This window comes from Dysidea avara, chromosome 8 (genome assembly GCF_963678975.1).
Source record: "Dysidea avara chromosome 8, odDysAvar1.4, whole genome shotgun sequence".
Taxonomy (NCBI): Eukaryota; Metazoa; Porifera; class Demospongiae; order Dictyoceratida; family Dysideidae; genus Dysidea; species Dysidea avara.
Window position 1 is genome coordinate 6,588,530 of NC_089279.1, and position 26,809 is coordinate 6,615,338.

Sequence of the window (26,809 nt, forward strand, 5' to 3'; positions counted from 1 at the left end):
TTTTGGTACTAAAATTATCACTCTAGGATAATGTGTTAACAAGTTATAATCATATACATTGTATCTTGAGTTTGCCTACTTTTTGTACATGTTTTGCAACGTTAACTACTGTGGTAACACCTTATTGAGCTTGAATGTTCTGTTGTGGATGCATGAAATATCATGCCAGATTCGCTTTCATAAGGAAGAAAGTTGTGGGATGTCAGCTGTGACCTACCAAAAGCTAGTAGATCTAAAGACTCAGGACTGCTATGAAAATCTTGATGTCCTATGGAAAACATCTGTCATGTTTGGAGCTCCCAGACCTGCATGGTCAGGAATGATGCAGTTTGTACATCAGGGTCACCACCCAGGTAGGGCATCTATTATGTTCTTGCCCATAATAGACATGAATCCCAGTGACAGCACATGCATTTACTCCACCCTCATGTTCATCAGTAATCATGCACGAAGGCATGGTGTTACCCCAATCCTAACATTTGACCAGCCACTGTGGTGGAAAGCTACCATGATTGTTGAATCTGAACCTGAGGGAAGTGATCTAAGAGAAATTGTTTTGTGTCTTGGTGGTTTCCACACTGAGATGAACTTTCTGGGATGTATTGGACATTTAATGGATTCATCTGGACTGCAAGAAATGCTTGAGTCAATCTATGCACCCAATGCAGTTGTTCACATGCTGAGTGGCAAGGCTATTGCACGAGCTGTACGTGCACACTTCATTGTTGATGCAGCCCTCAATGCTCTGATACTGAGAAGAGTGCTCAATGCTCCTCTACCATGCCAACCTGAAACACCAGAGAGCAATGATGATAACAATCCAGACGTTGCCGAATCTGCTGATGTAGGTAATAGTCAATACTTGGATGAAGCCCACACCTTTTATGATAAGTTAATGTCAGGAGATATTTGTGCTGAAGAAGCACAATCCTCCTGTGTTCTGGAAAAAATCAAGGATAGTCTTAAGAAGAATGCAGAGTCCATGAGGAAATCTTCCAGAACTTCAGCTTTGTGGATTCAGTACATGAGCATGATGGACATTTTACGCAAATTTATCAGAGCAGAGCGTACAGGTAACTGGGAGTTACATCTGCAGTCCATCCAAGCTATGCTTCCATACATGGCAGCTTCAGGTCACAACTCCTACACTAAATCTGGCATGCTATATTTGCAGCAGATGTCGACCCTCCCGACTCAACATCCCAATGTTCTGCAACATTTCAGTGAGGGATTACATGTGATCCGAAGAAGCAACTGTCTGTGGGCAGGCCTTTCATCTGACCTTGTCATCGAGCAAGTTTTGATGAGAAGCTTAAAGACCAGTGGAGGTCTCACACGTGGACGTGGAATGACTGAAAATCAGCGTCTATTGTGGCTGCTGTCAAGGCCTGCCTGTGCAGAAGTTAATCAGGCAATGCAGGATCTCACCAGGGTTAACTACAACACTGGGGAGCAGAATAAGGATATGACAACAGCAAGACAAGCACGTGACTGGAAAGACACATTAACTGTACTCCAGTATTTGCAAGAAAGGAACCCATTTAGCATGGACCCAAGTCTGAGAAGCATTTCCACTGGAGTGCATGCCCACCCCGCTGTCAATGTTGATGAAGCAGCAGCAGTCGGGGACATGATATTGACACAAATGAATGGGACTACACCTGCTAAGTATACATTTCAGAAAAAAAACCAGGTAGTCACTCTTGGCTTGAAGTCATCTTCTGTCAAGATTGATGGGGATAGAATTCAGATTGACCCACTGCTTCTCTTTCAAAGACTTACTACTGTCATGCAATCATCAGATGATCTGGAGTTAGCCTTCAAGCATGAGTTGTGCAGCTATCCACCTGCTCTCTTTGATTCCTCTCTTTTGCTCCATGAAGCAGACAAGCCAGCAGTTGCTGATGCAATATGGAAGATTTGTGAAAGTAGTGTCCCAGTAGATATCCCAGATGATGGCATTCAGTATGTCCTGGATGGTGGAGCACTTTTACAACGCATCCCATGGTCTCGCGGTTCTACATATGGAGACATCTGCCACCAGTACACAGAATATGTAGCAAGAAAGTACATGGATGCCATAGTTGTATTTGATGGCTATGAAAATATTAATACAAAACATATGACACATCAGAGACGATCCAAAGGAAAGGCTGGTGCAACTGTGACAGTTGCTGCTAACATGACCACTACAATGAAGAAGGACCAGTTTTTGGCCAACCAAAAGAATAAGCAGCAATTCATTTTTTTGTTGAGTGCAGAACTGGAGAAGAACAACTGCAAAACTTACCATGCACCTGGAGATGCTGATCTTTTGATTGTTCAGAAGGCTGTTCAATCAGCTACTACCAGTAACACTGTGCTAGTTGGTGAAGACACTGACCTCATTGTCCTGCTCTGCTACCATGCAAGACTTGATTCCCATGACCTCTTCTTTCGTCCTGAGCCAAAAAAAAACACAAAAAAGCTTCGTGTCTGGAATATCAGAGCCACAAAAGAAAAGCTTGGTCAAGACATCTGCAACAACATCCTCTTCATCCATGCTATTCTTGGGTGTGACACAACATCACGTCTCTACGGGGTTGGAAAGGGGACATCCCTTAGCAAGTTCAAAGCAAGCAGTATGTTCCGTGAGCAGGCAAAGGTGTTCCATTCTAATTCAACTTCCACACATGATGTGATAGATGCAGGAGAGAAAGCTCTAGTACTAGTCTACAATGGAATGTCAACTGACACATTGGATTCCCTCTGACATAAACGATTCTGTGAAAAAGTAGCTTCAAAAACATCCCATGTAAAACCACAATCATTGCCACCAACTTCAGCAGCAGCAAAGTACCACAGCCTTCGCGTGTACCTTCAAGTTCAAGAATGGAAAGGATCAGCTGCAGAACTTAATCCCATAGACTGGGGATGGCAGGAGTGTGAAGAGGGATTTGTGCCACTTCAAACATCACTACCTCCTGCTCCTGAACATCTGCTACGGGTGATTAGATGCAACTGCCAGACTGACTGCAGTACATTAAGATGCTCATGCAAGAAACACAACATTGAGTGTACTCTCGCTTGTGGTAACTGCAAGGGAACTGGGTGCACAAACACATCTTATGATAATGATAATGAACCTGTTGAGTAGTTATACACAGACTGACATTTGCTGCAATCTCTTTGATTGATATCACCTGTATTAATTATATTATTTTGATAATAACTTGTTAACACATTATCCTAGAGTGATAATTTTAGTACCAAAAGATTTGTCTTTGCAAGAGCTTTTTAATGGTATGTTAAGTTTTGATACAGGTAGCATCCTAGCTGAGATATAACAATAAATACTGTGAAACCATAAAAGCGTTAAGAAGCAAAAAAAAGTGGGTTTATGTTTCAGTGATTTTCACATTGTTCCCCCACGAGGATTCCTTAGGACTTTTATTCTGTCAATGAGGACATAATAAGGAAACAAAATCTATTGAGTTTGCTTTTGTTGCAATTAGTTTAAGGTTCACTCACATATTGACTGTACTATAAGAAAAATGGCGATGCGGGCAGGGATGAGAAACCAACAATTAAGTTTATGTGGCCTTAGAGCATGGCTAAGAGGAGCTGATGCATTATGACATATACCTAGCTATATATCTAAATGCTTGGTAGCTACAAATGAAAAGCATCATGCATGCATGATAGCTATACTCAGTGCATATTGCAATCAGTCTTGATTTAATGTAAAAGTAAAATTTGAATGATATAATTATAATAAACTGAAATTCCATTATTTTTCACTGAAAAACTGCTAAAAATACTCTCAGATTCACCTTTAGAGGGTATAATTTTCAACAATTTCCTGGGGGAGGCATGCCCCCAAACCCCCTAGGTTGCATGCTTCGCATGCTAGTGTGCAAAGCACACTAATGTAGTCATTATTCCAAATAGCTGATAGCTATATGACCGTGGACACTACATGAATCTTACAACTAGGACCTTGTGAGAAGGCTTGGTATCTTCTACTGTCTGGTTAGTTACCTATGTCCCTGTCCAGCTTAGCCCCCCCCCTTTCAAAAAATCCTAGATCAGCCCCTGATATTCTTTCCTTTTTAGTACACAGGAAAGCAGTGGTATGGCTACACAAGATCAAGACTTTACAAATAGAATAGTCATGTCAAACTTTTTCCACGATGTGCATTTTTCACTAAGAGTTTACAGTATGGCAAAATCTACCTATTATGCTAACATTATGCTTGATGCTGCAAGGCACCTATTACGCTCAAAATTATGCAAGAATAATAGGCTGGTGCCTCAATGGTACCGGTATGCAGTATTATAATTATGTTCAATAACAAAATAATATCTATAATAAACCATGCATGCCAATAATAACTAGTTATCATTCAGCAATCTGGCTATATAGCTAGCATGCATGTTGGGAAAGTCCATCCTTGCTACTGACCTTCGTCCCTCTCTAGTGACTGAACAGTAACAGTCTGCAATGTCCCATTATGTTTGGCATATACCGCAATCATTATGGTCATGTATATAGCTATACCAAGAGTATAAATTGTTTACTGTAACCCCGACTATAGGTACTGCATTTGCAGTATTCTGTGCCAATAACCCTTACTGACCATCCTATGTGACATTTATAATTGCACATGAATATGTGATATACTTCAATCTAAACAAAATAGCTCCCTGGGGATTGGGTGTTGTACCATGAGTATGTATGATCATCACAATTATACAGCCTTACATGTCACACTGGAACAAGGTTCCAGAGTATACACTAATGTCATGCAATAATAAAGTCAGTTATTTTGATAAACATTTTGCTGTCATGGTAGCTGCTGCTATGGTGACGGATGATGACGGCAAGAGATCAGATTTGACAGTGATTGATATCTTTAAATATAGCAGATGATCAAGTGGCTTGTGAATCAGCACTGTTGTGTCATAGATACTACAACCACCGGGGGGTGTAGTATCTATGGTTGTGTGTATACATAGTGTGTTGCTGACACGTTTTTTGAGTCAACTGAAAACGAAATGTAGCAATGCTATTCTATACCTATATAAGAGGCTTCACTGATAATACACACACATTAATTAGAATCAGAATTGTAACTTTCAAATATTGCATGATGTGGTAGTTGATTTTTTAACTTCAAAGAATTTTTTGCATAAATCATTCCAAAGTATACATATATAATATAGTATATGTAGCAATTTTTCTCTTTAATGTTATAATTGAGTGTTTGCATAGAAGCTGAGCACACTAGCAGGGTTGACTGTTCAGTTAAAGAAGTGATTTATACCAAACTTGTTAGAAAGAATGTAATACTACAACACTTTTCCATTTCTCTATGGACGAGCAATGCTAAAATGATTTTAAGGTACTGTGGGTCTTGTAGTGTGAAGACACTGGTTTCTTCTCTATTACGTAGTTTGGCTATTGTAAAGTAGTCTTAGTTACATACTAAATGACATTATAATAGTTGCATAAGTTTAAAGATGGCCGTATTTGTTACACAGTAATAGTAGCATAGCAAATTCCTGTCCGACTGGAAAATGTGTGGACTGTATCTGTCACCTGAGGAGGTTGACAAGATCACATGACCAGAATTAAATGATTGCTAACCTTGATGAAATTGTCCATATCTCAACATCTAACAGAATACATAACTGCAACTTGCCTGCAATAGTATGCAGTGACTGTTAATATTACACACTGTATGAAAACACACACACCTGAACACTATGTAATCTCTAATGTCAACTTAACGATGGTCACACATGATTGACACATGGCGGGTTGGGAACACGATAATACCTGTGTTGTGTCATTATGCACACACTATATACTTCCTTACATAGATAATTGTGTCCAAACTACCATCTCAGTTTACAACCTAGGTTGACATGATAAGCTTAGTGCATTTTAACAGCTGCTGAAGCCATAGCTACACATCAATGGCAGCTGTCACAAGGAGTAACAATACTTTGCAGCTGATTCAAACTGTTAAGTGGTAGGAAGTGTTGGAGGAGCAAAGTATCCTACGTAATGTATAGTGGAACGGGTTTCGTTACTTTCACATCGTTTGATTCCCTACGTAAAATTACATAACAACACTGCGCTATAGGCGCTTTTATAAAATAATGATTATTAAGCACACTGACACGCTTTATCAAACCTCGACTCTGGGGAGAGGTGACAGCAGCCAGTGGCCTGTGATGACGTGCTACTAAGGGGTCTGCCAGGATAACAGAAGTGAGTTATGTATGCATGAGTATGTATCACATCACCACCAAGATCACCACTGTTTGCCTGGTTGTAATGTTTTATGCTACAATGCTATGAACAGAATTCTTAACATAGACATGGTGATAATTCCTTTAGTCCAGATATATTTCAACTTTCCTTGGTCAATTATAGTAGAGGGGCAGAGGCTTAGATTGTCCCATGCAGTTGCAGTGGTGTTGATGGTTTTGCAGTGTTGGTAGTTGGGCTAGACCTACAGAATCGCCCCCTTCCCCTTAGAATTGCCTGTGAGCATAACTACGTAGCTAATGGATAATACTATAGTACAATTTCTGAAACAATATTAACTGTAAATTTACAACAGGAAAATTTTACAAAAGTAAAATTTGACAAATTGGTTAATTTGTCCAATAAGCACCTCAAAAGTCAGTGTTTAGACCTGTTATTTTTTGCTTTTCGTCAAATTTTATTTCGTCAAAGCTGATTAATAATATTGTGAATTCTTCAAATTTTTCTTTCGTCCGTACTTCCTGTTGTATCTGTAAAACTTTGTTAAATATCTGCATACCTAATCATCTGTGCAGCGCTGTCTGCCTTTCATTTGTGACAGTTAGCTATAGTGTGTGGGTCATGCCATTCTACAAGTGTTTGTTATATATTACTCCACCATTACTGAAGCTCAAAGCAGCCACTGAAATCAATTTATTGTCATGCACAGTGCTTTATAGGTTGAGTAGCTGTATTGCTTGTTTAAACACCTTAAATTAATTTTTAATATTTCATTGAATTAGTTAATACAGGCATTAAATTACATTTGCAATCTTTGCTGATAGTACAGTCTCGTGCAAGGTTTTGTATCCTGCCCCATGTTGTGTGTGCAGATAACCTTTGTTATTTTATACAATTAGGCACGAGCAGCTGTTACTTCATAACATAAACACAATGGACTGCTTATGTTGGGACTGGTGAGATACAGGGAATTGGGGGATTCACCCATTCACCATAGGGACCTGCAATATATTAGTACAGACTGTCCCAATATTAAGTAAACTCAAGAGGGTTATCATTTCTGCCATTTGTTATCCAGCGTGTGCAAGTTCAACTCTTGCTCGTGATTAGATATAATTGAATTACTCCAGTCTAACAGTTAAATTTCAAGTACATTTACTGCAAAATGATGTTACACTGCACACAATCAGTAGAGTCTGAGTTAAAAGACAAACCAAGTGAATCGCCTCAGTTGGTAGGCATCAAATCATCCTCCATAATCAGTAGCAAACAAATCAAGGTACAGCAACATGTATGTGTGTGCCTTCAAATACCAACTATACTGTTAGAGTATGTACTAAATTGAAATTGTTTACAAGAACTTTGTCCTGTACACTGTCATTGTAAGGCATACCCACAGAATGTGGACCATGTCAGCGTGTCCAAGTGTGAAGTAATTTATTTAGCTGGTCTGCACTATATTGAACAGCGACAATTCAGCACGTGCACTATTCTCTTTCCCTACATCAGGACCCTTTCCCCCTTCACTAAGGCTTGATACATGCTATTACTATGTAAAGCTGCTCCTGTACAACTGTAACTACTGTGTTTATTAGACTGAAATGTTGTTTAAAAATCCATTGCTTTCGTATCATGTACAGCACAGCGTGTTTTGCACTGCTAGGGACATTAAGTACGTATAGGCTTCAGTGATCCAATGGTAACCCAGGGGTTTAAATCAAAGGTAGTGCAGTTGTGATTCTGTGTACAGTGAATATGTATGGGGTTTGTTGGAGAGTCAACTACGGAAAGGTTGTGAATAATACTTAATGGTGAAATCGTACTTAGAACAAGTGATGTCCCCTCTGTTGGAGAAGCGACAAGTTCCTGGTGATAACAATCTGACTGAGTGTACAAATGATAATTATGAAGTTGTAGATAATGACTCTTGAACTGTCTGAACTTACATGAACATTATTGTTAGTGTCTGTATTGATTATGCATTCCCCTCCCCCCACTGGATGCATCAATAATTACAGACTGTCCAGTATAATAAATAAATAAAGAAATAATGGTTTGGTTCCAAATTCAGAAAAGAAGACCAAATGGTGTGTTTCCTAGTACATATAAAACAGTGAAATTGTCAGACCACACAGGACATTTGAAATAAAAGCTTCAGGGTGTTTTAGCAGGTCAAGCATTACTACGAATAAGCCACATTCCATTCATAAATTATTAGGGCTACCATCTGAATGCAATAGAGGTAACATACTGTAAATGTTCTGTTACAGAAGAAGTTACGGTAATATTGGATCTACTATAAAGATGTGATAACAAAGGGCTAGTTATTTGTAAATAAAAAGATGTGATATTTAAACAACAATAACATGATCAGTTACAGCATGTACATAAAACTTGGAACAAAAAGTTATTGAGCAAGGCACCACAGTCTAGCATCACATTATTGCAAATGCTGCAGCTCTTCAGCAAAAAAAGTCACCCTTGATGATAGAGTTCTATGTACAATATGAGGAGATACTGGTCAATTTCACCTGCTGTGCAAGTAGTCATGACTGATCCACAATTAGACGATGACATCATTGCTACCTGCATTAACAAAAACAAACAAAACAATTACTATTGTATTTCATTTTTCAGAGTATGTCTAAAAAAAACTTTTGCAAAATGACATTTGTATTAGAACGGCAGAATTCTACACGGAAAGTCACTACTGTCATCAAAATGAAGAAGTGAACACATACATAGCTACAGAAAGAAACTCAGTGATTACTGATGTGCGTAACATGCGTATGTGGGTAAAACCCGGTGGGTTTTTCCCTGAATCATCTTGGTGCTGGATGGTTCAAAATTTTTACGTTTTGATTTCTTGTTGCTAGCCCTCACTCTCCATTGTTGTATTTAGTCTTTCATTATATTCTATTCACTTATGAATGTAAGTTTTCAGGTAGTCGTGCTCCTGGACTTACGTATGGTTATTGTCTTGTATCTATGGTTACTAAGTATGTTGTTGGTTGTTTGGTAACAATGATAGATAGCCTGCTACAGTTGCTAGTGGTGCAAAACCCAGATGTAAGTTATAGATTACAATGGGCAAACAGGGTGTGGGTTATTTGGAGTACCGTATACGTGGAAATTTTGGTGGTGACTTTAATTTGGCGATTTGGCGAAATTAGAGCGTACCACCAAATTAAAATGATGCCAAATATAGGGAGTCCCGTTTTAATTATTCGCACGTTAGTCTTTCTAAGATGGCCGCGGTAACCCTGTTTAAGTTCTTCAAACGAAAGGAGCAATCCATCGGGAGTTCTCTATTAACTAGTAAAGACATTGAAAGTGCAGACAGAGCCGTGGCTAAAGCATTGGAAGCAGCTTCTAAAGAAGTGCCTCGAGGAAAGTATAACTCGTATACCGACGAACAGTCAGTGGTGATGTCACTGCGGTGGGGAAACTGAAACTTTTGCATAAATGGTGGCAGATACTATCCTCTTTGGGACCTAATTTCGGGTATTTTTCTAATGCATCTAAGACAGTGTTGATTGTAAAGCCTCATTTGTTAACTATTGCAAAATCTATCTTTGCTGACACTGGTATGCAGATTACTGATCAGGGCCAGCGCCATCTTGGGGCTGCATTGGGCTCTCGAGAATTTGCAGAGGGGTTTGTGGCCAAGAAGGTTTGTTCTTGGTCTAGTGAAGTGCTTGCTTTGGCTGAGATTGCTACAAATCGTCCTCATGCGGCTTTTTGTGCTTTCACTCATGGGATGATAGGCCGGTGGGTATACATCATGAGGACCATCCCCAATGTCGGGCCCCTGTTTCAGCCTCTAGAGGATGCCATCCGTTTGAAGCTAATCCCTGCCCTCACTGGCCATGGTGCTTGTTCTGCCTTGGAGCGTGATGTGCTCTCTCTACCCTGCCGCCTAGGTGGCTTGGGTATTGTCAATCCTGTAGACATTGCTGATTCTCAGTTTACTGCATCTATCAAAATCACACACTCTCTGAGATCTTTGATTGTTGCTCAGAATCTACTAGCCCCTCTACCCGACGTTAGTTCTATCAAGGCTCAGATTCATCAGGATCGTCGCTCTACTTTGAAGGGGAGGGCTTCTACGATCAAATCTAATCTTTCGTCACAATCCCATAGACCTGAACAGTGAACCGGGTGCTTCTGCCTGGCTGACAGCATTGCCTTTAGCAGAGCAGGGATTCCATCTGATGAAGCAAGAATTTTGGGATGCCTTGCATCTTAGATATGGCTGGAAGCTCCTGAACATACCCAGTCACTGTGTTTGTGGGGTCCCATTTTCTGCGGATCATGCTATGATTTGTAGACATGGAGGCCTCACATTTGTTCGCCACAATGCTTTGCAAAACATCACTGCAGAGTGGCTTTCCAAGACATGTCATGATGTGGCCCTTGAGCCACCTTTACAGCCACTTACTGGGGAGATCATTGCACCTAAGACTGCCAACCGTCAGGATGAGGCTAGGGCAGACATACATGCTAGGGGATTCTGGGGGCAGCGGCAAAGTGCCTTTTTTGACGTAAGGGTGTTTCATCCTAATGCACCGAGCTACTGCAACACGAGTGTCCCCTCTTTGTATCGACGTCACGAGGCACAGAAGAAACGTGAGTATGGTGACCGTGTCAGAGAGGTTGAGCAGGCCTCCTTCACTCCCCTTGTGTTTGCAACCACTGGAGGTATGGGAAGGGAGGCAATAGTTTTCTACCGTCGTTTGGCTGACCATCTATCTCGCCGCGGCTCTACTAGTTACAGTCAGACTCTGGCTTTTATCCGATGCACATTGTCTTTTTCTCTACTTCGGTCAGCTACAATGTGCATACGTGGAAGTAGGTCCATCTCGCATTGCTCCTCTGATGCCTCTCCTGAGATGGGCCGCATTGATGAGCACAGGGACTTTTAAACTTTTAGTAATCTGGTCCTTTTTATTCAGTTGTCCAGCACGTGCTTTCTTTGTGCTGGGGGTGGTAGGCAAGGGCAGTCCATCCAGCCCGGGGAGAAAAAAAAAAAAAACCGACGAACAGCGCGCAGAACTAGGAAAGTATTCCTTAGATAATGGGCCTACTACAGCAGCAAAGCATTACTCTAAAGTGTGGGGCGTTAACATCAATGAATCAACTTGCAGGCGACTGAAGGTGGAGTATTTTGACAAACTGAATGAGGAAATCAAAGAGAGAAAAAAGAAAGGTCAAGCACCTGAAACTGAACCAATTGTCATTAAGAAGTTGCCCACTAAAGACAGAGGAAGGCCATTAATGTTGGGTCAAGAATTAGATGCAGCAGTACAAGAGTATGTGGAGTCCCTCAGAAAGGTAAATGGATCTGTCAACACTCTTGTGGTAATGAGTGCGGCAGAGGGCATAGTTGGAGCCAGGGATATGTCTAAGCTCAAACAAATTGAAATCACTAAAAGCTGGGCCAGATCATTACTCATCAGGATGGGTTATGTTAAAAGGAAATGTACTACTTCTGGAAAACTACCTTCAAGATTATTTGACGAATCAAAAGAAATTTTCCTTGCAGATATAGCAGCTGAGATTGTGATGAATGAAGTACCCAAAGAACTTATCATAAACTGGGATCAAACTGGTCTGTCAATTGTTCCCACAAGTGACTGGACAATGGAGAAGCGGGGCACAAAAGTTGTACCTATTGCAAACGCTGATGACAAAAGGCAGTTGATTGCTGTACTGGCTATGACTGCAAGTGGTGAGTACCTTAAACCTCAACTATTGTATAAAGGAAAAACAACGAAATGTCACCCAACAGTCACTTTTCCAGAAGGATGGGACATTTGGCATAGTGAAAACCGTTGGTCAAACGAAGAGACTACCAAGAGGTACATTAGAAAGATCATAATACCTTTTTTTGTCACAAAGGAGAAGGATTTAAAGCTAGCACCAGCACACCCTGCTATCACTATATTTGATGGGTTTCGAGGGCAAACTACAGATGAAGTCATTTCGTTGCTACGACAGAACTAAATTATACCAGTGCAATTGCCACCAAATTGCACTGATAAGTTGCAACCAGTAGATCTTTCTATCAACAAACCTATGAAAGATCACATGAAAAGAAAGTTTCAGGAATGGTATGCTATTGAAGTTCGACAAAAGCTCAAGACGATTCCTGTCAGTCAAGTTCAAGTGGATGTCAGCCTTTCAGTCATCAAGAACCCTAGTGCAAACTGGATTATTTCAGGGTGGCAAGCACTTGAAAGGAGACCAGAAGTTGCAATTAACGGCTTTAGGAAATCTGGTATTTATGACATCATTGACATTTAAATCATCGTTTTGAACTACTAGTAAAGAGTACTATAATTGAATTGTATACTAATAACTAGCATTTTAAGTGATTATAGTTGTACAGTATGTCAATATGTACAGTAAATTAAACTTTTCTAATCACTAGAAACAAATCATCTATAGTCATCTAATCATTATCAGCTACAGGAAATGGCTCTAACTCCAGCTGTTCAAGTTGCTATCGCAAACAGCCCACAATCAGATGTACCATCCTGTTTTGGCCCATCTCTCACTTCAACCTCTACTTTAGCCCCAAACATTTGCTTTAGAATCTTAACTGTGGCTTCATCAATGGAAGAATACAATGAATCATAAACAGCAAGCTTGGGATAGGTGTTGACTGTGAAAGCAGCAATCCAATGACACCCTTTACAGTGGAGTATCTGTAGAGCATTAGATGCACTCTTAGTGGTTAGCCTCTTGGACTTGGTTAGAGTCAGTGTAGATTGTAGCCCATTAACTCTAAATTTCCTGCTAAGCAATTTCTGAGCAAAATAAATATGTTTGTCAGTCAAAGAGTCACCTGCATGAAAAAAAAAAACATGTATTACCTTACTATGTTTCGTGTACTGTGTACATACAGTAATAATATTTAGACCTAGCCTTGTGGTGCTGCTAGAGCTGATGGCTATAGCTAAAAAAGACAGTGTATTTGTAAGCAAAAGGCAGGGGCGGATCCAGGTTTATGGAAAGGGGGGGGGGGGGGGGGGGTCAAAATGAACTGTGAGGCACTACATTGTCTAGTTTGGTAAGGTGAGACCAAAAAAAACAAAACAAAAAAAAAATAAGGTCACAGCCTGCTGACAATAGCTGCCCACCTCACAAACTACACATGTATCACTGATAAAGTACATAAAAATCCTTACATAGCTCACTACACACTACTCTAATACTGTGACTGCTTTATTGGAGTGACTGCTCTATTAGAGTATCTCGATCTTGGTATGCTAAAAAATTTTGGAGGGGGGTCAAGAGCCCCCTTTGACTCCTCGCCCCTGAAAGGATTGATAATTGTACATAAGTGCATCATTTAGCCATTACGACACTTAAAGGTTTACTACTAAGTATTAAATTAAAAACATTAGAGCAATGATAGTAATTATTCAACTACATACGGATGATGGTATTAAGAGTAGCTAGTTTAATCCCAGCCTATCAGTACATTACCGGTATGTTTCTGACAGCAAGGTTTAAGATTTTAATCCCACTATGTTTTAAAACTAAACCTTTCAATATCATATCTTTGTCTGTAGTTTTCAGAAGCTGACGTTCACACTTTAACCATGGCACTCCTTCCTGGTGATTGTCATTTGTTGAGATGGAATCAAGATCAATCACATCATCATCCACTCGTATTTTCTTATCAGGAGAAATACCTGGCACTGCTTCCTTTATACTTCGTTTTGGTGCCTTTTTTGCTAATTTTAATTCGATTGGAGGACATGTCGACACTAATCTTCGCACTTTGGGTACCAAATTGCTGCTCATGGTGCTTTCAAAAACGAGTTTACACGGGATCTCTAATCCTCCTTGTGGCAGGTCAGAAGAATATCGACGATGTGCATCAGTAATAATGCAGCTCAATCATCCACCAAACCCCAAGAACAAGTGACAAGCTGCCGAAATCTTTCTCGGCACGTGCCCAATAATTTCACTTCCCTTCTTAATCGCGACCGTGTACGAGTCGCTGGCATTTCCGTCCTCTATTTCACACACGAGAATTTCTCCTAAGGCTGGGGTCCATCTATCACTATACACTTGGAAACCAATAACGCAGGAATCGACAGCATGTGTATCCATGACAGAATACTAATTAACGCACGCTATAATACAAATCTCGTAAAAAACGCGGACGGAACCGCCAAATTAAAATTTCGCCAACCTAAATGTTTGACGGATCCGCCAAATTTAAATGACACCAATCGGTGTTTTAGTTAGAATCGCCAAATATTTGACTCGCCAATATTTCCACTTATACGGTATGGTGGAGGGGGTTAGACTGTGACTTCAGAATCACTTGTTTAATTGTAGTGCTAGGCTTATAAAACAAAACACTAGGGGTATCACGTATCACTTACTAAGTCAATCTCAATCTGTGATTGTGGTCAAACTCACAGTCCACAGTCAAGACCACAAAATATCACTACAGTGGGAGATGGGAAGAAGTGTTAAAACTCACAGTTACCTATAAATAAATATTAAAACTTACGAGATAGAAAAACTTAAAATGTTTCAAAGCTCTGTAACAATTTCACTGTGATTTCAATGATGTATCTTTCACAGTTGTAGATCAGAGGGGTAAGACAAGATCACGTGCACTACAAAGCACTAACAAAAATATTTTATTAAACCATAGTCATACTACCTGTTGAAAGTAATAGATCATACAACAACGATTGTATTGTAATCATTGATGCCTACTGTTACTGTTGACATGAAAGTCATGAGACAAAGTGGCAGTAAAGAGGGATTTCTAGGGGTCTGGGCATACTCCCCAAGAATTTTGAAACATAAGTGTGCCAAGATTGAACCTGGAAATGATTTTACAGAATGATTGAGATCTGGAAATAATTAGCAAGCTGAAGGGACAAAATAACTATGTATATAATTATGTGCTTGAAAGCATTGATTTGATGAATGTGTTGATTTTCAGTTTATAGTGAACTGTAAGAAAGAAATTAAAACTAGTAAGGTAATTTTTAATCAGAGTAGTAGACCATGAAATAGAAAATTTTTGAAAATGGCTATCTCAAGATGTATCTTTAGACTTTTAGTCAAATCCCTGTGGTAAATTGTAAAAGAGTTAAGAGGTACAATACGTAAGTATACTTTCCTGTGGTAAACCTGGCTATTTTGTCTAAATTTTAGAACTAGCCCAATCACCATTTGCAACTAGCCAAAAGTCATTTACAACTAGCTTTTTGGCCACAACTAGCCCCCCTTTTAGTCCTTGCCATAACAGCAGCATCTTTCTAATCATGAATCACACCATTGCAAGCAACAAACTAAATAGAACAAAATATGTATGAAGCCCCTTCCTCTACTTTTTGTACAGGGTCTATTCAGTTCACATGAAATACTTTAAGTACTTCTGCAACATTATTACGCATTCACGTGGTCTTGTTCTACTCCCCTGGTTATATAGATAGGATGTATTAAGAAATTTTAAAGCACAGGACTGGTGTGTTTGGTAAATGGATATAATAAACCTAAATAGCTTCAACACTTAAAGTAACAATGAAGGTATACGGATTTATATCTAGCTGGCTCACATGGCCCAGACAGCAGCTTTCTTGGTTTACTATAGCTAGTTATACTAACTTTTAAAAATGCTAAATGGTCACATTGTATGTTGCCAGGGATGAAAACCTAACAATTTAGCCTAAAACAGTAGACAAAATTTCAGGAAGATGCATTCAAGTCAGGTTAAAAGCTGTAAGCCAAAGGCTAAGGTAAATTTTGTCTTTGACACAGACCATCCAATAGCGAGTGCTTGTGTGACACCCCAGTGAAACAAACATACACTAGGTCCCTATTAAAAGATGGTCACCAGTAGGTTGAAATATCCCTGAAGTAAATTATCACCATGCTTGTGCTAAGAATTCTGTTCATAGCATTTTTAAAACAGTACACTCAAGGATAATGGAAGGTAACAGAGGTGGTGCGATACATAATGCATACATACCTCTGTTATCCTGGCAGACCAATTAGTCGCACATCATCTTCAGTCATCACAAGACTGGCTGCTGTCACCTATTGAGTTTGACGTGTCTCAGTGCTTTATCAATGTGCCTATAATGTAGTGTTGTTACATAATGGTATGTGGAGGTGCATCAAACAATGTGAAGGTAACAAAAACTGTTTCAGAAATTGTAAGATTATGTGAGTTTCAGACCCTTGGCAAAGAAGCTACAGTATTATCCATTAGCTACAGTTACGCTATTCCTCTAGTAAAGAATACTTCAACTACGAACACTGCTGCAAAACCATCAACACCACTGCAGCTGCATGGGACAATCTGAGCCTCTGCCCTTACTATAACTGACCAAGGCAGGTTGAAATATATCTGGAGTGAAGGAAATTGTTACCATGTCTGTGTTAAGAGTTCTGTTCATAGCATTAATAGCCGTATTGCAGCATAAAACATTACAACCTGGCATATTAAAGCCGGTGATCTTGGTGGTGATGTGATACATACTGCTGCATACATTACTTACCTCTGTTATTCTGGCAGACCCCTTAGTCACAGAACACTAGCTGGCTGCTGTTACCTCTCCCCATTAGATTCTATGTATCTGGTTTGATAAAGCGTGTCCTCAGTCAGTGCTTAATAATTATTTTATTAAAGCGCCTCTAACGCAATGTTGTTACGTAATTTTACGTGGGGCATCAAACGATGTGAAAGTAACGAAACCCTTCATAGTGGAACTGGCAGGAGCTTATAACTCACGCCTGGTTTTTAGAAGCAGCTAGCACATGCAAACATCAACTTTACAGGCTTTTATGTGAGCCACACCCCTTTTCACAGTCTGGCTATTTTAGCATAAAATTTTCTTGCAGGTATATAGTTACCGATGCTACGCGATGCTAGTGCAGAATGCAATCAAGCCCAGCCGGCAAAAATGATCCTGAAAGATACTGCAGCAGTCCTGCAAAAAAATGACCGATCTGCAAGATCCTGGAAAGCTCTTGCAGGATTTCTGCAAAATACTGCAAGAAATGACCAGATTCTCTTGCAAGATCTATCGTTTTGCATGGGAGGTAAATCAATTAGCTATATATATAAGCCTATGCAGTTACAACTAAAATCTTTATGAACTAGCTGCTTCATAGTGTAGGACAGGACAGCTAGCTTATATACTCGTGGTAGCCGTTCGAAGGCAGTAGTGTTGCAGTGATCAGTTTAGCTTGTGGAGCCGACTGAGCTAATACAGTGTACGTGATTACAGGATCGAGTGCAGAGAGCGAGGCAGAAAGCCGGTTCCATCGTATTGCTAGCAGTAAGCTACATATTTTGTGACTTTATTACCTGAGATCACTTCTAGCTATCTATAGCTAGCTGAGTCAACAGTGATGTACAATATATTGGATCTTCCCGCGGAGTTGCTTGTCTTCATCATTTCGTTTTTTAGTTCACGTGATGTAGTGAAACTGAGATATGTCTCGAAGAGCTTACGCGTTTTCACCGAAGTTCCATCTTTGTGGAGAAAGTTTGTGTATCGCAGAAGTGAAAAAATCTCAGTCATTAAAGTATTGAAAGTGTTCGGAATTCATATTAGACGGCTGTCATTGACCAATTATGATGACCAGCTACCACCAAACCTGTACTGTGGTTTGATGCTGAATACTTGCACAAACGTTATAAATCTCACCCTGCTAACACAAGTGCCATTGAATAAGGATAAATTAGAGAAGATTTTGCAACACCTTAAACAGTTAAAGAAACTGGAAATTACATGGTGTGGTGCATACTATCCTGCTAGGTTACTGAAACGCTCAAACCTGACTGAAGTTACACTCAATGTAGGCAAAGTCCCGCTATCATTATATGTTTATCAAACTTGGATACAGAGTTATATCTTGGTAGGATATAGGCCACGATATGTGAACGTCGTGCAGAAAAGAAGATTGTTTCATTCAGTTAAGCGGGGCAAATATGTAGAGGTATTAAAGTGGTGGTCTCGCCATTCTATATGAGACCAGTACAGGCCACCGAATGGATACATTGCTCATTTCAAGATATACAGTGGTTGCAGAGTGCCATTCAACCTTTTCCCTACTCTGCCAGATTTTCATATACAATTTAGTTTGACTCCATTGGTAAAAGTAAACAGATTGATATGTTGTGATGCTCTTCGGAAGCCGGACTGTTATAGTATATTAGGTCAGGGGTACTACAGTTTAAAACTAAATCACTGTAGTTGCAATGATCTTAGCTGTAAGTGCGTTGTAGTCAGTTCTTCAGTTGACGAAAACGTAATATCTTGTCACGATGCTGCTCATCGCTGTCAAGTTGATCAACATGGAGTGATCAGGCTCACGAATGATGTTTCGACAGACTATGTTCTTGTGTCTGTAAATGATATGAAGAGTGTACTAGATAAAGACCTTGAACAATTATCATTTCTGATCCCCAATCTTCAAAGACTTGACTTAAGCTATTATGATTTATCCGTACATAACATGAGCGGTCTTTGTGCTGTTGCTAACAACTGTCATAATCTTAAAGGACTGAATTTGCGAAACACTCATGCCGTGTCATTGGACCTAATGGCATTTTGGGAAATCTTAAGTGGCATGAAGTTGACTCATCTATCAATAGAGTGTTGTCTAATTACACCAGCTGTTATTGATAACCAGCCGGAAATGGCCAACTTGTATGAAACGTTGCAAGCAATAGAAATCAACACCAACATCTGTGAGGTATGTAAAAATTCATCCAGTGAAGATTTATTATGTCTCTCCCATTTTTCATCCCTTCTGTATTGCAAGTTGTTTCATCACGATTCCTACCATTCCAGTGTTGTCCAGGTTATTGCTACCAGCTGTAAAAAGCTGAAAAGTCTTGTATTAGACCCCAAACCTTTTTACCAACAATCACCATTCCAGCCAACTGGTATTTCACTATCATCAACATGCTACAATTGTTTGGAGCAATTGTCGATTGTTTCAGTTCACACCATTGTTTCTGACGAATTTATGGAATCAGTCTCAGCTCATGGTGGACTGATCCATGTTTATCTACTAGTAGCAAGAATTACCGAAAGAGGTGTTGGAATACTCATAGAAAACTCACCTAAGTTAATAGATTTGTTAATTGATCTACATTCATTTGATATATCAACTTTCCAAATAACTTACAAGAAATTATACAACTGTCGCCTTGCAGATACAGATGACTTTACAATGACACGGTTTCGTATACAGCATAGGTTACTTCTGGAGTACCACATGTTCAACATTGAACCATTGCAGGACCCGGATCTATTTTTATGGTGGTAAAGTTTACTAGCTGTATGTATATGCTTTATTTATAATGTTTGTATTTTTTATGTTGCAATTGTATTGAGCACGAATCAATATTTTTTATTATATTTTGATGTGTGTGCTTTTGCGTGTATATAAGTGTTTGCTGTCACATTAATATTGAATGATTATAATAGACAAAGAGCCCAGCTTATTATGAACACTTGCTTGCACTTCAATGTGTGACTTATAGTGCTGCAATTACTAAATAATTTTTTGAAATATTTTGTATTCACGCTTTGAAGACCAGTACAGGCAATGTTAAATACACATGAAAATGTGGTCACCATGTTTGCCTCCTATGTGAGTGTGCGCATGAATTTATAATTTGACCTTTAGAGTGGTCATAAATGTAAAGTAATTTAATACATTGAGGTACAAGTAATGCATGAATACGGTAAAGCCCCTCCATTCCTATGACCGTAATTAAGTGTTCATATTACAGAAGCCTCAGAAATAGCTTGGTCCAAATGTATGTGCATGACTAGAGTTGGAGTGTAAGCAGCTAGGCATCCTGGTTATCAAGGTGTCCAGGTATCCCTTTCAAGGAGATCTGTTGTACGTACCTACGTGTGCAGCGAAATACACAACTTGAATTGGGCTAAGTCCACTACAGTGGGATTTAACTTAATAAAGAAGATATTTCTGAAGAGATGGTACAACATTCACATGACATGTTTATGGACACATGATAGTCAGATCTGTAATTTAAAGTCAATCTGCCTAATAAAGATCATTTTGGGGATCTGCTGCTGATGCTGCTATACATTAATATCCAATTAAAGAAGTACATATTAACTGCAGTACATGGGTGGTATTTCAATACAGGTGGTCACTAATGCAGGTTGCACTGCATGTAGCTAGACATTTTCACTGTGTAAGACAAACTTGGCATGGCCTTGTTGCAAGTGGTTATTGGAGTGTACACTCCCAAACAGCAGTAATAGACTACAAATTTCCACTGCATACCACAGCATAATTTGTTAGATCTCTTGAGCCCATTGTGGTCCCACCACAACTTTTTTATCAAACATAGATCATGGCCCAATACGTTATTCACAAAAAGAATTCAAAAGAATTTCAAGCAGCAGAAAAATAAAGGATTAAACTTTTCAATAAAGTACTTTTGAATCATAATTATGTAGATATCCAATTAAAGTCGATTGACAGTCTTCCATCAGTGAAAAGTGTGTTTAAAAATATTTACACAGTGCAAAGTTACAGTCGATTTTGTGACTAGAGATGGACCAATTTTTCATGAAATATTCAATGGTCATATATCAGTAACTATGGGATACTTGGAGCTAAAAATTTTGCATGAGTGATAAGGATCACAGGTACTACAAACATACTAATTTTCATCAACATTCTGAGGAGTGACCCTATATTCCTTGTCGATTTGACATGGAATGACCCATATATGTATGGTATGCATAAAGTCCTGCCAAACAGATACAATGCAATTTAATGTAAGGGGCTTTACTTGAATATCCATAAAATTAATGTTTCCTGTATTACAGGAAAGCGGTACATTTGATCCACAACATGAAATACACCATTATACTTCTTCACCACAATACAATCATTTAGTACAACACAGTTTGTTTTTCACTGTAGTTATGAGCTGTGTAATAAGTATCAATGCCTGAAGCTAGCATAAACAGGTCAATCGGTAAACATGTTCCAAACTAAATAAGAAGCCAAAACTGTAAGATGTGGAAAGTTTTTCCTCAAATTTTCTGTGATGTACCAAATTTTACCCTTGTGTAAGAAGCATGGTTCCTGCAACATTAAGAAATTTTGTAGGAAATATTCCCACACTGTTGAATTTTGTAACAAAGATTCCTACACATGACTTATTGTGTAGGAATTATTCTTACATTTGTAAGAACAATTCCTACACTTACTTTTAGGAATGATTCCTACACCACAATAATATGTCTTACACTTTGTGCCATGTGTAGGAATCTTTCTTACAAAATTCAACAGCGTAGGAATATTTCCAACAAAATTCTGCAAACTTCTCAATAAAGTTCTACACATGTAGGAATCATGCTTCCTACACAAATGTAAAATTCCTTCCAGCACTTTACCTCAAAATTATGATTTCTTATTTACTTTGGAATATGTTGGTAGTGTATATGTGACCGGATTTGACAAAACCAGGCTTCCACACACATCCAATTTAATGACTTTGAAGGAACATAACTCAATGTAGATGTATACAATCAGTTTCATATTTGGACCTGCTATTTCATAATTGTATGAAAAGAACGTGTGAAAATTCCAGGGCAATAGCATGTTGGGTGATCAAGTTACAGTAGGTTAAAGGCAAAGAATTGGATGTGTGTGGAAGTCTGGTTTTGTCAAATTCGGTCACATATTATGAAACTTTGTGTATGCAGCAGCTATATTAAAATGTATTATTGGCATCAATATACTGTGTATAGATTGCACTTTTGATTTGTTACTGCAGTGTATCATGGATGAAATCAACAAATTCTTGAAATAGGAGAGGGATCATGTTGTAATCCTCTACCAGAAGTTACAAATGCCTTTAAAAGAAGCGTAACACAACCTACAGTGGAAAAACTAGCAATCCGAGGAAGACTATACAAAACTGCACAACAAGAGTCAGCGTAGTTTCACTTTCCTTTGTCATGCAGTTAAAAAACAGAGCAGGGATCATTGAATTTGTGGTAAGTAAAGGATGTGACATTAATGCTGACGATGATGATGAGCAGACAGCTTTATTGCTATTTTTTGTTTTAATTAATGCTTTACAGTGACCAGCACTGAAGGTCTGACAGCAATTTGTGCTGCAGCCTTAGGATTACCTAACCTTTACATGAAGCAGCCAGGTTTGGTTGTGCAGAGGCTATTAAGTTTCTTCTTGACAATGGAAGTGATGTCAACAAAGGTGATGGCAATGGAACACTCCACTTCATATAGCCATTATTAGTGGAGGAGATGGTAAGGTAATCAAGACATCAATTACAAAAGCCGACGCTTGTATCAAGAAATATTAAGGGTCGAAAATGTATTTCATGTCGCTGTCAAATATCGTAAAATTGATACCAACAATTTGATCCTGAATCACCCACACATATTTAAAATAATTGCTGATCCTGATGATGAAGGTTATATACCACTGAATCTGGCAGTAAGTTTATTTTGACACAACAGAAGAATCCCTCAACACACTATATCTACATATGTATTGACATTACTGCATCAACTAAGAAAGGAAAGACTATTATCCACCTAGCAGCTACTACAAATGGTGCAAATTTGTTGGCTCTCGTTCTTGAGGTTCCAAATACTTTATTCATTAATAAGTCAGACAAGTATTCACATATCCCACTTCATGATGCCGCTGAACATGGAAGTTTAAAGCAAGTTTCGATACCTTTGGATCAAGGTAGCATGACTGTGTTACCACTGTAGATAATTACACACCTCTTCACTTTGCCGGCTAGTTTCAGGGGCCATATTAATATTGCAACAAAGTTAATAAAATGGCAACCATTTCAAAAAGATTTAGTCACGGTGACACTGCTTCTGCCTTGCGTTTAGCTGCACCGTACAGTTGTGAAACTGCTTGATGATGGAGTTCCAATAACCCCCATAATGCATAGCAAACAAGCTTTCTAGACATCGTCCTGTTTAAAAAGGACAACAGCGTGCACGTGGCATTTGTGGCAGTAAACCATAGTAGATGGCAAGAATGTTTAGATTTAAGTCTCACCAAACTATCTAGCTCTAATGATTCATCTTGTTCAGACACTTCCAGATATTGCCCAGGGCGTGATGGACCACAGCATAACTTCTTTACAGCTCCATCCACAACATCCTTACAATATAATTTCAAATATCTGCTGGATGAACATAGCATGAAGGTCTATCATCCCCATCGTAAGTGGTATTAGTTCATTTTCCATTATCTACACATTCTGTTTACGATCTTTGATAAAGGTGATGCTAGCCCACTGAAGGATATCAAACCATGCTAGAACAATTTTAACTCTGACAATCCCCATAGTATGCACTTTGTTTGCCCTTGTAGTACCTGCTCCAAGTCTCCTCGCCCACCAAACTTCAGCAGTAATTAATCTTTTTTTTTTTTTTCTTGCTCTCTCTTAAAATAAGTACTTAGCTATATAAGTTAGTTTATTATTAAATACACATGTAAGTTTTAAAATTATAGGATAGTTCAACTATATACCAAATGTAAATGTATGTAATAACCTTAGCCAGCTAACTTAATTTGATTGTAATTTTATACATTCAATTGTAAATGTAAGTTGTACATACACTTTTTCTGGCTGTGGACACCAGTTGCCCACAGACCATTAATGCAGGCCTTGCCTGCATTAAAAAGCAGTTAAAATAAAATAAATAAATAGAACACAATTGGAGATGCCTTCTTGTCAGGGGCGTAGGGAGGGGGGGTTCCGGGGGGTTCAGGAACCCCCCTGTAAAATTTAGACTTCTGCAAGCAGGATCTTAACACACCATTTAGTGTGGCAGGACAAAATGAGTGAGCAATACAGTGTAATGGCACAGCACAAGAATTGATAAAACTTACATTCATCTCTCAGGGAAGGATTTACAGAGGTAACATGAGCCCTCTTCAAAACTTATTAAAAAGATCGATATAGCTACTCTAATAGAGCAGTCAGGTATATACTCTAATAGAGCAGACAGGTATACTCTAATAGAACATGCATGTAAATATCCATGTACATATGAAGTTTTTCAGACATTCCAACATTAAATGCAAAACTTAGCATGATCTTATACTGCTATAGCTTTGATGTGCAGTGTTTAAAGATATAGAGCTCCAGTAATTTATCACTTGTGTTATGCAAAATGAATTCATGCTATGCATATTTGTATAGTTATATTGCTTTTATTGTCATTTGTATCAGTCGATTCATGATTCCTATACCACAGTGAGATATAACCATCACTTACAGATTACTATATGTGTCTCTATGTGTTATGCTGTCTGTTTCCACTAGGTGACTTTATCTAGTACTACCTTCATCCCAGGGGCACTTAATGCATCATAATTAATGTACTTTTTGCATAAAATATGGCAATTTGCTGAGTTTTGATTTATTAAAATATTGAAAGTCTCTCAGCGGCTGGGCGCTGCACCCCCAGACCCCTGCTTCTAGTAACTCAATGCTGGTGCTGGAACCCCCCTTCAAAAAATCCTGGCTATGCCCCTGCTTGTACTTTCACTACTGTTAACATTCCTAAATTATGGCAAACTGTTTATACAAATTAGAGCTAGTTGACTATTAAGCACATATTAATGGCCGTTTCTGATGCCCCCAAGGTGTCATGATTATTTGACTAGTAATTGTACAAACAATAGCATAGATATGGATGAAATAAAATTCAGTGGTGGGTTTAAGCTTGAAGCTCATGGTCTTGATGGAAAAGTAGGTATTGTGAGTGTCACTATTTTTGTAAACTTTGCATTCATAATAGTTTTTGGCTTTGCAATTTTTCCTTACATTCAAGGTTGTTCACTGGTTCCATATGTTTGTTAAACTTAGCACTGCAGTTTCTACTGCCATCTTCATCCTCACCAATCCAGAAGATCATTGGCTAGCTGCTGTGGTTGCTCTTTTATGTATTTGGGTAGCTCTACATCTTCTCTGGTTATTTTGATGTGTTTGGCTTGTACACTATCATATCCTATGTACCACTGGTTGGCTTGTACTACATTATTAGATTTGGATCAATAGTTTACATCCTTATTGGAGAGAACCTGAATATAGGGATCCAGTCTTAGCTATTTAATTGCAGCCGTGGCATTAATATTATTTTCAAACACTTATGGCAAGAGAGGATGACGGTACACTACCACGTATATACAAAGTCCACATACACCATCACACTGATATCCTTGAACAAGATCCAAATATTCCAAGGTAATTGAAAGAGAAAATAATTCCAACATTGTATAAGATTAAGGGTTCGGCTTCCATCACTGACAGAGCATGTAGTCTTTGGAACTTCATCGTTGCCCAATTTACACCACAAGTTCAAGGTGAGGAGCATGAAGTAATGAGAGAAAATCAAGAAGACAATAAAGTGAAGGATATACACCATCGTATCAAACAAATGGAACATCAAGTTGAATTAGTACTGAAACATCAGAATCAAGGCTTTGATGGATATGTTAAAGAATGAGTAATGGAAGTAACATGCATTTTGTATAAATATAGCTTTGCTGATTTGTAATGGCATGTGCTGTATTAACTATAGTAGTATGCATATATGGCTACTTTATTCTCAAGTGCATTCAAACTCAAAAATAGTACTGTAACAAAATTTATACCGTAAATCATAATTATACTGAACATATGACACTATGTAGAAGCTAACTAATCTATTTAACAAATTCCATGGATGTACTCCTGATTCCTCAGTTTACATGTTGAAAAAATACATGAGGTCATCATTCAAACATACTGTAGGTGGTGTGTGGAAATACTTTCGGTTTGAAAAAGGAACACGTCATGATGCTAACTGTCTGCTGTGAAGAATCAATTTAAACTGTTTATGGAAATCCGTGAACTTCAAAATTTGTGTTTTGATTAAAATTAGGTTTCCTCATTACTAGATAATAATGCTCTTTTTAATAGCATCATTTTAATAGACATCTCTTCCTAGAAGTAACCTAGTATCACAGCAATTTCTTGGTTGCCACTTTAAATTTCACATCTTTTTTCACCCTGGTGTTTTGGAAGGGTCACAACATCCACAGCTTGGCTGCTTGGTTTAGATATCACTTCTTTTCACTTAAAGCCTACTTTTACTTGTCTTTGTTCCTTACTGCAGAAAGGAGAAAGAGTAAATTATTTTTGCTTGTGGAATCTTTAAAATTAATATTAATACTGCATAAACTGAAATTATCATGAGAACTCTAACACACTTTGACTAGAACTCTCTACAGGGTGACTTCTAATATATGTAGCTAAACTCTCTACAAGGTTACTTCTAATGTTGCTGAACACTCATTCTACAGGGTGATGTACCTGAACTCTATACAGGTTGACTTGCTTGTCTATATGGATGAATTGTTTTGTTGCTGAACTCTCTACGTGCAGAGTGACTAGGTTGTATTGTAGTTAAACTTTCTACAGTGTGGCATGTAACTTGGATGATATTTTGAAC

The 26,809-nt window shown here is 38.6% G+C and overlaps 1 long non-coding RNA gene and 1 pseudogene across 6 annotated transcripts; one reads left to right on the forward strand and one right to left on the reverse strand.

The window, feature by feature from the left end:
- Positions 1-1,281: 1,281 nt before the first annotated feature.
- LOC136263881 (uncharacterized) lies at positions 1,282-3,153 on the forward strand (annotated as a pseudogene).
- A 5,430-nt stretch (positions 3,154-8,583) lies between these two features.
- LOC136264463 (uncharacterized) lies at positions 8,584-17,003 on the reverse strand. 6 transcript variants are annotated; one of them, XR_010705136.1, is made up of 5 exons: positions 16,804-17,003; positions 16,272-16,378; positions 14,796-14,914; positions 14,665-14,729; positions 8,584-8,845 (listed from the first exon to the last, which is right to left on the reverse strand). It is a non-coding gene; the product is annotated as an uncharacterized lncRNA (long non-coding RNA). The 6 variants fall into 6 exon arrangements; XR_010705138.1 differs by lacking the exon at positions 8,584-8,845 and adding an exon at positions 12,189-13,109; XR_010705135.1 differs by having other exon boundaries at positions 14,665-14,914.
- Between the last annotated feature and the right edge of the window lie 9,806 nt (positions 17,004-26,809).